This window comes from Dreissena polymorpha, chromosome 7, assembly GCF_020536995.1.
Source record: "Dreissena polymorpha isolate Duluth1 chromosome 7, UMN_Dpol_1.0, whole genome shotgun sequence".
In the NCBI taxonomy this organism is placed as follows: domain Eukaryota; kingdom Metazoa; phylum Mollusca; class Bivalvia; order Myida; family Dreissenidae; genus Dreissena; species Dreissena polymorpha.
The window spans coordinates 5,270,936-5,284,489 of NC_068361.1; the positions used below are offsets into that span (position 1 = coordinate 5,270,936).

The following is a 13,554-nucleotide window of genomic DNA, read 5'->3' on the forward strand; positions in this document are numbered from 1 at the left end:
CCCGTTTACCTACGGCAGGGTTGTCAAATCCCTCGCGGAGGTTAGTTCGCTACATAATGCACATTGATCTCTGTTATATCTGAAATTTATAAAGTTTTTAGAACGTGCTGATGAAAACCTGCTTAAGTAAGCATACATATAACAAAATAAACAACTTATTCCTTCAGTATCACTTTGCAAAACGATGATAAATACAAAGGATCCCAAATAGACGGACCTGTGTATAAATCTCGTCTGCCTTGGTTTTTATCGTCAAGTAAGATAATTTTGGAAAGCCACTAAGGTCCTCAATCGATTGCAATCGGGCAAACTACCAACTGATCTGCATCGATTTCAGTTGTTTCCGAATAAGAGGGTGTGTATTGTGGATTTTGCATCTCCAAATTATCACATACAATCGGAAAGGAAAATAAAAACAATTACCGAAAGAGACACGTGTTTTTAATAAATATTCTAGCGAAAAGTATAGACAATTTCCCAAACAACACACCGTTAACACACCGTATTCCATATGATTACGTTAATGGGCAATACGACTGACAACGGAAAACACCGAAAGTACCCGAAACGTGTATGAACAAAGTTGTATATGCATTAATTATATTTGTACGTCTGAATTTAATGGATACCCACAGATGAAGAAAGATATTCGATACATCATAATGCATAGTTGGCACCATTTTTCTACCTCTTATATATTCATCCGCACAGCTCCATGTAAGGTGTTCATTTTTCGGTTTAGTTACAACCACACAAGATTGTAAAACATCTAAAGATTTTTTGCGGGCCTCCTCCGGTGAGAACTAATGATGCAGTTGTTTGAGCTGAATTTTTTAGTAAATGCCCACCGCACGAGGTGTCTTTTTCGTCTGTCACTTCTTTAAGCGACTGTTCGCCGTGAAATGACAAACCGTCTCAAGTGAACGCATTTGTCAAGCGGTAATTTGTTCCATGAACGAATACTTTGTTTTGTAATATTCGCGTTTGCTAAAGATTAAAATGAAGCTTTGGTCCATATTTCCTGCGCTTGTTTATTGAAATGCGGTATGAATTTATCAGAAGCAAATTATGAAAATCGAATGCAGCAAACCAGACAGGAAGTTGATGTACGCAGTGAAAATGTAATGTTTAATACAAAGAAACTAAAACATTCTATGAGTGCCGAAGGTCACAGATTTTAACGATCAAACAACATAATTTTTAACATAAAAATATATGAAGTTTACAACTTTGATAACTATAAACTTCTATAAACATGGAAGAAACGTTCATACAAACCAAAATCAAATCTTTCTATGGCATACTTTAACACGCTTTAACGTCATTTATATATATATATATGTTTACTGTTTTTCAAATGATTTCTTAAAATACAAAGGTAACATGCTTTATTCTAGGACAATGTTTTGTGCCAGAACGGGTTAGCAAAAGGAAAAAATAAACAGCGCAGATCAGTTTTTTCCCAAATTTAGCAACTTTATCCACAAAATATTGAAATAAAATAATGCTTATTTAACCATTGAATTGTGTTATTATATAAATGAACAATAACAAATTAATATAAAATAAAATCGATTCTCAATTAATATTATTCGCATTATGTCAAGGAGTGTTTTGTCGGATATAACACATCTCTCCTATAATTGAAAGCGCCATAAAACTATTTTCTTCGGAAATGACACTTTTTGTTGGGAACACTCTTTAAAACGAATTGATTCAATAATGCGGACGATTCCAAAATGATTGGAATTAAAACAAATTGAAATATGTTGTCATCAATTATCATGGATGATTGTTGTGAGGAATCCAGTGGTTTCGCAAAGTAATCCTTTTCAAACCCCGCACTACTTTCAACAATGGACATGCTGCGCGCGCATCCAAACGGTGTCGATGAATAATTCGCCTCGATTAATACTTCCGAGTGTGATAATAAATTGCATGGAAATGCGGCAATTTCCGATAACTTTTATTCCTATTTGCATTTTTACAACAAACAGATTCAGTTATCTGGCTTATTAAACAAATCTCAGGCCTGTTACATTTATGTCACAATTTTACCGCACGCGTTATATCGATTGCTTTTTTATGAAATTGATTCGTGCACCCAAATGAATAACAATGATGAAGATAATAATAATACTTATAGTAATACTAATAATCTATAATAACGATCTTCTTTATCTCCTTTTTCATTATTTTTGTAATTACAGCTACCATCATTATCCCCTTCATCATCACCATTATTATTATGATCATCTGCACAACCAATAGCAGCAGCGGCAACAAAAATGAAACAAGAAATCAGTAGTCGTATCAGTATATTCATCTCAGCGACAAGAAAAAAATATCATACATTGTAGAAAACAAATACTTTTACGCGAAATAAATCATTCTTGACAAACGATGGCGTAACAAATGAAAGGAGATTGGAAACCACTGTTAAGAGCGAACCACACGATACCAAAACATCATTTAATCTCAAAATTCAATGAACGAAAAACATAGTACCCAAAAAGGAATCTATCTGTTTTACTCCATAAATCATAAAACGTCATTACTAAATCGCCTCTTTCTTTAAACCCGATCTCTTTAGCACGAAAACCGGCTGGTGTGCTGATAATCTAATTGACATGACGGTTAATCGGGCGCGTTTGTTAGCAACTAACTGTCCGCCATTTTCTAGACAAGCTATGGAGGGCGAGCAAAGTCCTAATGGTAGGATCCAATCAAATGATAAAGAAAAATAACGTAGGTTTTGATTCGTTAGCGGGTATTTCGCGGGAACCGCAAATTTATTTAAAGTTATTTAAGGTTACATTACAATAAAATATTTTGTATTCCTCCGTGTTAAAATGATACAATACTTGCAACATTTGATACATAGGAGAGGCTTTGAAAGTTGGCATTTTTATAATGGGACCATACGGAATTGGATTTAGTGTTATCCAACCTTTATGAACAACAAAAAAAGCGAAAAATGTCATCTCCAGTAAATACCTTATATATGAGGAAAACACACTCGATTATTTGTTCCGATCATATACCAATCATCAAGTGTGTGTCAAACTGTAGGGTAAGTACAAATTTATTCGAGTTTATTTAATCAAAAAAGTATTTAGCTTAGGAATTATTTCTTGTCGACATTTCGGACGCACACATTTCGGAAAAATAATTTGACAAAGCCTGCCATATTCACTGGTAAATAGTTTGACCACTCTGAAAAAATTCAGTCTAAAAGATTTACGGCTTCATACGATTATAAAAACAATGGCGAACACCACCCCTCCCCCCCCCATTTCATTTTTTTGGCATCCCATCATCTAGCTGCTTGTTTATTTAAGTCACAGACAATGGTTATGGATGATAAATAAATAAATGGTATATTCCGAAAGTGTTATGAATTACAGATTCCAGTGATTGTTATTTCAGACTTCGACCAAATGCCAAAGACTTTTTGTAATATTAACAACAGTCCTTTCCACTGACAGTGACTATTTTATTCAGTGCTTTTGTTTGTCCAATTGGGAAAAGTACCCCTACCGGTCCAAGTGGGAAAAATTGAGTCGTGAAAGCCTGAAAATTGGGAAAAATCGAGTGGTGAAACCCTCAAATTGGGAAATTGATGTATTTGATTTTATGCTCCCAAATACTTTAAAATTGATAACTAAGTGTTTTCAAGCTGTCAATATTATATTTACCTAGGTTCAAACCATAGAGCTGCATAGAAAAACTAACAAAATGTTGCATTTTCCAAAAAAAATATAACTTTTTTATAATTTTTTTTTTTACCTTAAATTGGGAATTTTTGGACAGCAATTGGGAAATTTGTAGTTTTTTCGTAATTGGGAAAGTGCCGTTTACCGGTACTTTATAAAAATCGCTGTTTATGGTCCTTCGAAACTTGCAAAAGTTTTTGGCGCAGTCATTATTTCTTTGATCTTTAGAAGGGCTAGTTGCAGAAACTGCACATTATACACTTATCGGAAAAGTTAAAGAGTCTGACTCTGATTTTGAAATTCAAGCGCCACGGCGAGGGACTGTTAAATGGCCTGTGGAAAGCACTGCTACCTGTGGCCACGGCGAGGGATTGTTAAATTGCCTGTGGAAAGCACTGCTACCGGTGCATTATAACACTCAAAATATAGGTAAGCACAGTCATCTGCCAAAACCATGATTGTAAAGGTCAGTTCACATGTAGAAGTAGCCTACACAGTTAAATGCCATAGATGATCTCATAAAATAGCAAACTTTATTTAAACATTGAAAATGACAATATATATTTTCTTAAGATTTTGTTACACACATTAGAACCAGGCCAACGTATACAGACAATAAAAAGAATTGACGTTTAATACATACCAATGTTTTATTTATTAAAAAATACTTTCACTCTCTCCGGATTTTAAAAGGGCCTTTTCACATTTAGGTAAATTGACAATATTTAAAAAAGTTGTTTCATATTTGCAAATTTTCGTTTAAGTTATGATATTTGTGAGGAAATCGTAAAACTGAACATTTACCATGCTCTAAAATAGCCTTTCTATGCATCTTTTGACGATTTAAAAACCTGAGAATTATAAAGCGTTGCAACGCGAAACGATGGAATAATTTGGAGAGTTCTGTTGTTGTCGTTGTACTTTGTGAAACTTCGAGGATCGCATATATCAAGAATTAAAAAAATCTTACGTTGTTTTAAGGAAGGATGCTCGAGTGGTCTAAGGCGCAGACTTTTTACTCCAGGACTGAAGGGGTCAGTGGTTCGAGTCCTGCTGAGGGTTACTTTTTTATGCCCCCGGATCGAAAGATCGGGGGTATATTGTTTTTGGCGGCACAATAAGGGGCATTGTGTTTCTGACAAACACATCTCTTGTTTAATATTAAAGATAGAAACTTGATATTTGGATGCATGTGTTTCTCATGGAGATGCACATTTTGAGTGGTGAAAAGTCAAGGTCAAGGTCATCCTTCAAAGATCATTGTATTTTTCTTTCCTACAACTTTAACCTTCGTTAAAGTTTTGTCATAACTTTTTGAATATTGAAGATAGCAACTTGATATTTGGCATGCATGTGTACAGGGTTTTCATTAGGATTCTTGTTAGTAGGCTTTTGAGTTATTTGAGGAGGCCAACCTGCTAGGGGGGTCCGGGCATGCCCCCCGGAAATTTTTTGTAATAAAGGTGCCAAATCGTGGCTTCTGAGCGATTTTGGGCACATATTTTACATGATTTTCCTCAGTTAAAATAGAGGATATTAATGTGAATTTTTAAGTCCTCAGGTTACATCAACTCTCAGGGGTGTCAATTGTCCCAAATTTGAAATCCTGAAAATAAAATCTGGGTGCCGATAGGGCCCATGGTAGGTTTAGGGCACACCCTGGACAGGGGTCCATGGGGCCAGAGGCCCCCGGAAGCACCTGCAATTTAGCTTATTTGAAACAAAGAAATCGCTTCTCCTGAGCTTTAAGACACCTGTATTTTAAAGAGATTCAAAACAGAAAAAATACTTTGGCTAGCAAATATCATAATCTATATCTCTAAATTGTCATGTAGATGCATGGGTCTGAGGTGGAATGTCCCCGTCGGGTGCGAAGGGCCCGGGCCCTAGCTTAATGTATAATTTCTGTGCAGTACATAACATGCATTCATACAGTATTAATGAAAATCAGTTAAACAAACACTGGAAATTTTAACATTTTAATAAGTTGTAACTTCCAATAATGACAATGACATTTCAAAATATATAACTAAACCAATTTAAATGACTAGTCCACAAGTAGTTATTGCAAATAAGAAGAAGCAGTACAAACTGTAAACATCTTTATCACCTGTCAAACCAGGGGTGGCGAAATCAAATGTCCGAGTTGCCCGAGTCGTACATTTGCTTGACCGGGCAACTGATTTTTTTCAATTAAGTTGTCCGTGGACAACCAGTCGGGTTGAGAAATACAAAAAAAATAGATTGTATTCAAGCCGTTATTAAGTTTTACAAAACCGGATGTTGACACCCGATAACATTGTCAGTGCTATTTGCGGAGCAATCAAGCTAAAATATGGGCACTCTCCTGCGCAGTGGTCTCGCTTATTCTATAAGCATGATAAGAGACCAGGAGGCTAGCATGCCGCATTTTCAACATTCGGCCCGTCTGTTTAATAGGCAGTGTACAGACTGATTTGCTCGTTCATTCCGTACCTAAATGTTGAACGTTCGTCTTAAATTTAAAAATGCATTATTATTATACCAGAGGGGAGGTATAAAACCCGGAAATGTCCGGAAAAACCCAGAGTGTGTCACATCGCTCCTACCTAACTAATTTTCTAGACTCACAAACGTTGGGACGTTGGGACGTGAAAAGCCGATAGCCGAGACGGATTACGTACAGTTCCGTTGATTGGGTAAAGTATTCCGTTTGAATCAACTACAATTTATATTAAAGTTGAACAAAGACGGTAAAATAGTCATTATGTATAAAAAACATATATTTAATGTATAATTTGAACATTACATTTTCCGGCTTATTTCATCTGCAAAAATGAAAATTATATATTAAAATACTGTTTTAAAACACCGCTGTGCTTTTAACCGAGTTGAATGGTAGAACTCACTACATACAATTACGACTGACTTATAACATCATAACGTATTTTCAGGTGAGCTTATGAAGCAATATTATACATTTAAAGCAAAAATCACACTACTTCCTGAAGTTCAACTTACTCGCGTGTGCTTGATTGGTTTTCCAATTTTATAATTCAAACCCGAAACTAAAAAAGACAGGAAGAAAATTAATTGAAATTCAACTGACACGGATGTAAAGACCGGAATATTATGTTGAGATAAAACACCAAATAACACGTAAACAGGAAAAAAATGGTTTTCCCTGACAAAGAAGAAAACTTGAACAATTGATGATATGATACGACACAATTGGACAGGAAGAAAATTCATTCAAATCCAACTGACATGGATGTAAAGACCGGAAGATTATGTTGAGATGATCATATAATACGACACAATTGGACGCGTTTGGCCAATCCGAAAACAATGGCGTAAATATTGAGCGAAGATATTTGGTAAACAAAATAATTATGTCAGCAATATATTTCGGCGTTTTACTAACAATATCCCGCTTATAAATCCGGTTGTGTACGCAAATATAAACACGTGTAATGTTTCAAGACACTTCATTTTTATACTTTGTTAATCAGTGCTTGCTAGTCTTCCTAATGCTTCATTTCTTATCAATGGCGTTGATACCATTTTTAAAATGCTGTAATACGTGTTAACCATGTAACAAACAACCCAAAACGTTATAACATAATACTACTGTTCTGAATGGTTTGATATAATGCAACCTTTGTGTCATAAACGCCTCATGATATTGTGAATAACCAGGATGACTGACCAAAAAGGTCAAAACACAAAATGCATTTGCAAAATGTGAACTCCGTTTGCCTGATGACAGGTTATCAACAACTATGCGGGTTTTGCAAGTCTATTATTTTAATAAAATACTTTTAAATACTGTTGCTCACAAAGATACAGGGCAGCGTATACATACAAGTCGTATTTAAAGACGAATGTGCTGTTCATGTACAACTTTGTTTGAATAAAAATAAGATAATAAAAATGTCAAAACAAAAGCTAAATGGAAGAAGTTCAGGATTTATTTCGTTATTTCATTTAAAAACTTGTACTTTCGTAGTAATGGCAGTCAACATAGTTTTGAAATTAACCTGGAGATATGGTATGTGTTTGTCTTGTGTTAAACTTATTTTTATTTACAACTTATTTTATGCGTTGTTTTTAAACGTGTATTCAAAAACAAACCATGCAAAATACGAAATTTGATATTGATCAAGTGTTACATTAATAGTTGTAATTGTATAGGTTAATAACATTTAAATGATGTATCAATATTATATTCATGTTATTATCAAAATATGCTATGACGTAACGTCAAAAAGTCCGTCCATACAGAAAATTGCGCATGTGGTGTACATGTTTTCTTAATAAAATTTTAATTTTTTAACATAGCGTCATGATAATTATATCAAACGAATCAGCTGAAAAATGCGCATTTCACAATATATAATACAAAAAAAACAGATATACCGACATTTAAGGAAAACCTATGCTTAAGTGATTATAAAAGCTATATTATTTTTTCCATATTAAGTATAATGTTATCCTAGTAGAGAGGTTCTCTAAGGTTTGTAAAACATGCAACAATAATGTTTTACAATATCAAATTAGCACTCTTGCAACATGTTAGCGTCCAAAGTTGGTAAAGTTTTATGATTTCTAATGCCTAATTATGTTTTGCGTAAAATTCGGAAAAGATAAAAGTAATTATAAAAGCAATATTTTCTACCGACTTGAATTAAAATAATATCGTTGTGAAGGAAAATTTATGACGTTCCTAAAATATGCAAAAGAATCTTTTCAATATCAGATGAGCGCTGTAGGTTGGTATAAGTTGTTTGATTTCCCTACCAAGTTATGACATTTTCTGTTTTAAAGGTACAGTTTTAAAGCGTAAAATTGTTTCCGGTAACCCAACCCTACGTTTTTTTCCTTGCCGACCCTAAAATTTAGTTTGGAGTATTTAAAGTCGATTTTCGTGCAACACGTTTTTCTTTCGACATTATCACTTTACATGCATATATAAGGGATATAAGACATCCGGATAAAAACCCTCCCGTCAATTTCATAGGGGCGGACATAAGCTCTCCCGGCTTTTATTCGGAAATTTAAATATCGCTTACCGTTAAACTGAAATAATGACCCTTGGATTATTTTTTCAATATACTTAGTATAAGAATAATTTCTTGTGAACGCATCTCCTTTTATAATTTCAATGGATTTTCATTTATACTCATGGACAGTCTTCAGGGCGACATGCAGATGTACGTTAATGCCGGAAGTTATATATTGCCTATTATTTAGAAAGTTCTGGCCCTTGTAATTTTTGCCTCTATTGACCTCAATTGCACAGGAATCTGTCGGACTCTACCTAATTCCCCCATACAGAGGCTGTATACTTATGTGTAAAGCTAATTCATGCTAACAATTCACTGTCTCAGTAAAACGGCTATTACCGTCAAAAACAGAATGTATATTAAAAATAAAGTTTTTATTTAGGAATGCATGTATGTTTCCTAATTAATAAAGAACACAATAATTTATATGTTGAATAAGGTTGAGAATGTAATTTTGATCGAGGCAATTTTAAAACCCGCTTGTAAGTGATAATGTTATTCTATAATATCATAAAATATCCCTGTAAATGATTGGCAAATATGATGATCTTCTAAACACATCTAGAATATCAGAACAATACTACGGAATTAAAAAAAACATGTTATTTTTTTAAAGATCGATTGTGTATATTTGTCAATACTTATATTGAACTATTTACAGTTTAATCCGTATCAACTCGCCATTTCACTTAAGTTTCTGTTTCTGGAATTATTTTCATTTGCATTATTTAGTCGTACAAAGTACGGTGTGTCATACCAGCAATAATGAGATTTGAGCTATGAATACACTGTATCAAAATTGAATAAACAAGATCCTTATTAGTAAATTCATTGTGAATTGGTCAACACTGGCCTAGCTGCTGATAGGATCTTCTCCAGAAATGAGATGCACGGTAGATTCGCTGCAGCCAAAACACAACTCATAGTGACACATATTTGTTCTTGAAAAAAATAAACACCATAAAAAACGTCATTATAACCATCATGTTTCTTGATATTACTTGTTTTATCGCCCGTAATGAAGGAGGACGAGATTATTAATGGCACTATCCGGATTCCGTACTTTGATAATACTTGTTAAGATTTTCAAATACATTTTTAGAGTCCCCCAAACCGAAATTTTCATAAAGCACCACACTCGTGTCACTTATATTCAACGTTCTGAATGCCCAAATAACGATCGTTTGGTCACGCTTTGGTCAAGATTTGTGCCCGCCTCCGCCCCTCCCCTGTGATAACCTCACCAATTTCATGTAAAACTAAAGCGGTGGTATGCATGCGCGATAAGGATCTTCATTCTGCTTTGTCCCCACGACATAAAATGTCACATTTTCACGAGACTGAAACTTATTTTTCTCAATTTCTCTTGTATATACGGAAAAAGGATATATTATATTTTATTCACATCAAATCCTGTTCATTGTACATTAAACCATCATTACAGGTTGTTGTGTTCGTTATCGGTTCAAACGACATCGGCACAAAGACCCCGGTAATTGGGCAATGTTTTACACGTGTTGTGCATGACGTAAATTACATTAGCTGAGGTTTCTTTAATCTTAATTGCTGTTTTCCACATGTTACATTTAAGGGACTTGTGATATCGTCGAAGACATATAAACTTACTTATCTTCATTTTTACTATCGGTTACAAGTACCATCTTGGAAGTATAGTTGACTCAATAAATAATACAACTCCAAACAGAGGTGGCGCTAGAGATAACCGAACGTGATATGAAGCTCCGTGTTTTCATCAATAATAACGAAAAGAGGGCAATACAAGTAATTTACGCAAATATAATTAGATAACGCGTCTGTCAGGATTGTACAAAATATCGTCATTCTATCATAATGTACGATTATTTTGGAAACACACACAATAGGGTTTTGAAAATTCTAATAAGATACATCGCTTCATATTACGTTAAGCGAATTATGCTGATGAATCTACGCTGTTTAACAATTGTGCATTATGGATGAACTAACAGATTCGAGTCCAATATCAATTATAAATAACGTTAATATCAAGTTGCATCTGCAGGAAGTTATTGTATCGTCAAAACAAGGCCGGTCATTTTAGGCATGTGGCAAATTGCAATTTAATTAGACACACGATAAAAAACACGACACACACTGGGGTCTGAGCGCATTAACATGGCCAATGCAAAGCAATGCATTGCCTAAGGTTTAGACATGGTTTAAGGGCGCCGAAACATTACACTTTGCCAAAAGAAAAAAAAACATTCAACAGCAAAACACTTATTGACCCAATTGCATGACAATTTCAATCAAACTACAATAAAAGAGAATACGCTTAATTTGATTAAACTATTCAACTACACAATGGTTGTATGTTCACCAGAGCAACATAACTGTAACTTTCTAAGGCACAATGAAATAAAACAAAACAACGTCGCATGTTTTTAATAAAATAATAAGTTAACTCCAGAAATATGATCATGAGGTAAAATAGTCAAACCACCCGCTGTCATTTCCTTATTGCTCTCACGACAACAAAAGCCATCATATATACTATTTACCCTCAATATAATATATAAATCAAAATCATTCGTAGGCACTTATCAGGATCCTCTTTACAAAGGTACCATTATAATTAATATCGAATTAATAAAACTGTTTCCTCTAAACCACTTTTACCTTTTCCGGGTTTTCCATTAGGCATTTTTTGTGTGCGAAAAAAACCCTAAAAGTAGACCGACTTTGACCGCGATTTACAGACCGACCCCGACCCTGCCATACAATATGTTTACATCGTTAGAAGCTTTGGAGGCTCCTCTTTCCAACGGTACCATTATAATTCATATCGGACGAATAATAATGCATTTATAACCATTTTTACCTTTTCCGGGTTTTACCTAAAAGACTTCCGGGTTTTCCGGACATTTCCGGGTTTATACCTTCCCATACCAAATGTTGGCTTAATTTTAGCATCATTTTTTTCTCATGTTATTTCAAACAAATTCGAGCATTGCCGGATAGTTACATTGCATATGGAAATGGCTGTCATAAAAATTCAGAAGTGTTTGTCGGATTACACATTTACTTATGCTCATTTGAGAATAAAACAAAACGTTTACAGTTGTGTGTAATTAATTTAACGAGTCTTTGTTAAAACGCTCAACGTGATGCAAAAATGTTTTGACAATATTACGCATGAAATGCACAATTTCCACGAGGATAACACCGTTGCCATCATCAGTTTTTTTTTAAACTGGCCACTATTTTATCTGATTAGAATGGTACATGTGTAGGTATAACAATAAATGCGTTTATAATTTATATAAATATTAAGTTTAACGGACAAGTGTAGTTCAGCAACGGACAAATTAAATTTCCTAAATTGTTGTCCGTGGACAACTATAGTTTTTTTGAGATTTCGCCACTCTTGCAAACAATAACATTCAATATAATTAACCTCTACTTAACACGATCCCATTTTACCAAGAGTATGTGACTAGCAATTCAAATAATATTACCAAATGAGAAAGTTACCTTAAGAAAAATAAAGTCTGATTAACATCACATAAATTACAGTCTGATATAAGATGAGTATATGTCTGGCACTTTAAGTGACATTAACAAATGGGTACATGAACATGACTTAATTAATAATTGCCAAAACAATCATCATCTTATAATTCACTATCTGATTCAGATAGCGAATTATCTGATGATGATTGTTGTGGCATCTAGACTAGATAATTCACTATCTGATGATTGTTGTGGCAACTGGACTAGTTGCCACAACGATCATCATCCGATAATTCACTATCTGATTCTGGATCATATTCCTTTGATTCCAGGTTAAGAATCAGGAGAGTTTGGGGCTCGAGAGCATTTATCCTAATGAAAGACTCACCCTCCTGTAAAATGTGGTAACAAATAAATCCACTTACCGCTCGGAGGATCAAAATTCCGCGGAGAAACCAAACATCAACGAAATCTGTCGAAAATCGAACAAAAAACGAAATGTTAGTGTAGCAGGAAAGTGCATTTATCCGGAGGTGCCGGTAAATGATAAACGTTAACAAAACTGGAACAAGATAACTTCAACAGCGAACTATCTTTCTTACTCGAAACACAAACGAAAAAGTCGTTTTTTGTGTGTTTTTTTGACATATCCAATTGTTGACTTTGTCACAGTTTGTGACCTTGAATCAAAGTCGTACAGTCTCGTTACCCGCTCCGCGATTGGACAATTATATCGATGCGACCAATGAGAAAGCAGTTAACATATATCGGTTAAGGTTGTTTATTTCCGTTTCAGACAGTTAGTATATTAACGAATACTAAATATCTCGTCATCGTCGTGAAAATTTGCCGATGTTTTTTTTTTTTTCTTTCCCAATTTGAGCCGGCCTGAATAACATGTGAGGCGTTCAAATCGGCCGCCGGCCGCCTCCTAATGAAAACCCTGCCGGCGGCTTAGAGGCTGGTCAACACACATACAAATATTTTTCACGAATATAAATAAGCAACATAATATGAGCCCATGGCCAATAAATTGTGCGACCTCCCTTAGAGAAATACAGGCGTACTGAAAATCTACCTCGTTCTTAATATCACGCCATTCTGAATGTTAAACGTCGAAGGACTAAAGATGAACCATGTTTAATTCGATGCTTATCAGGGCTCCCCCATCTTTGTGAAGCGGCCTTTGGTGAACAATTTGTGAAAAAAATGAGTCGCGATCCTCTCAAAATTGTGAACAAAGGACAATCTCATAACCCATTTATGCCTAGCGTCTAGAAAAAAAGGCCTTGGCAAACAGC

General features: G+C 34.7%; 1 long non-coding RNA gene across 1 annotated transcript; it reads left to right on the plus strand.

Annotated features, from left to right (window-relative positions):
- The first annotated feature begins 6,090 nt into the window (after window positions 1–6,090).
- LOC127837394 (uncharacterized) lies at window positions 6,091–12,747 on the plus strand. The gene is made up of 3 exons (XR_008029260.1): window positions 6,091–6,394; window positions 6,650–7,746; window positions 12,586–12,747. It is a non-coding gene; the product is annotated as an uncharacterized LOC127837394 (long non-coding RNA).
- Window positions 12,748–13,554: the final 807 nt, after the last annotated feature.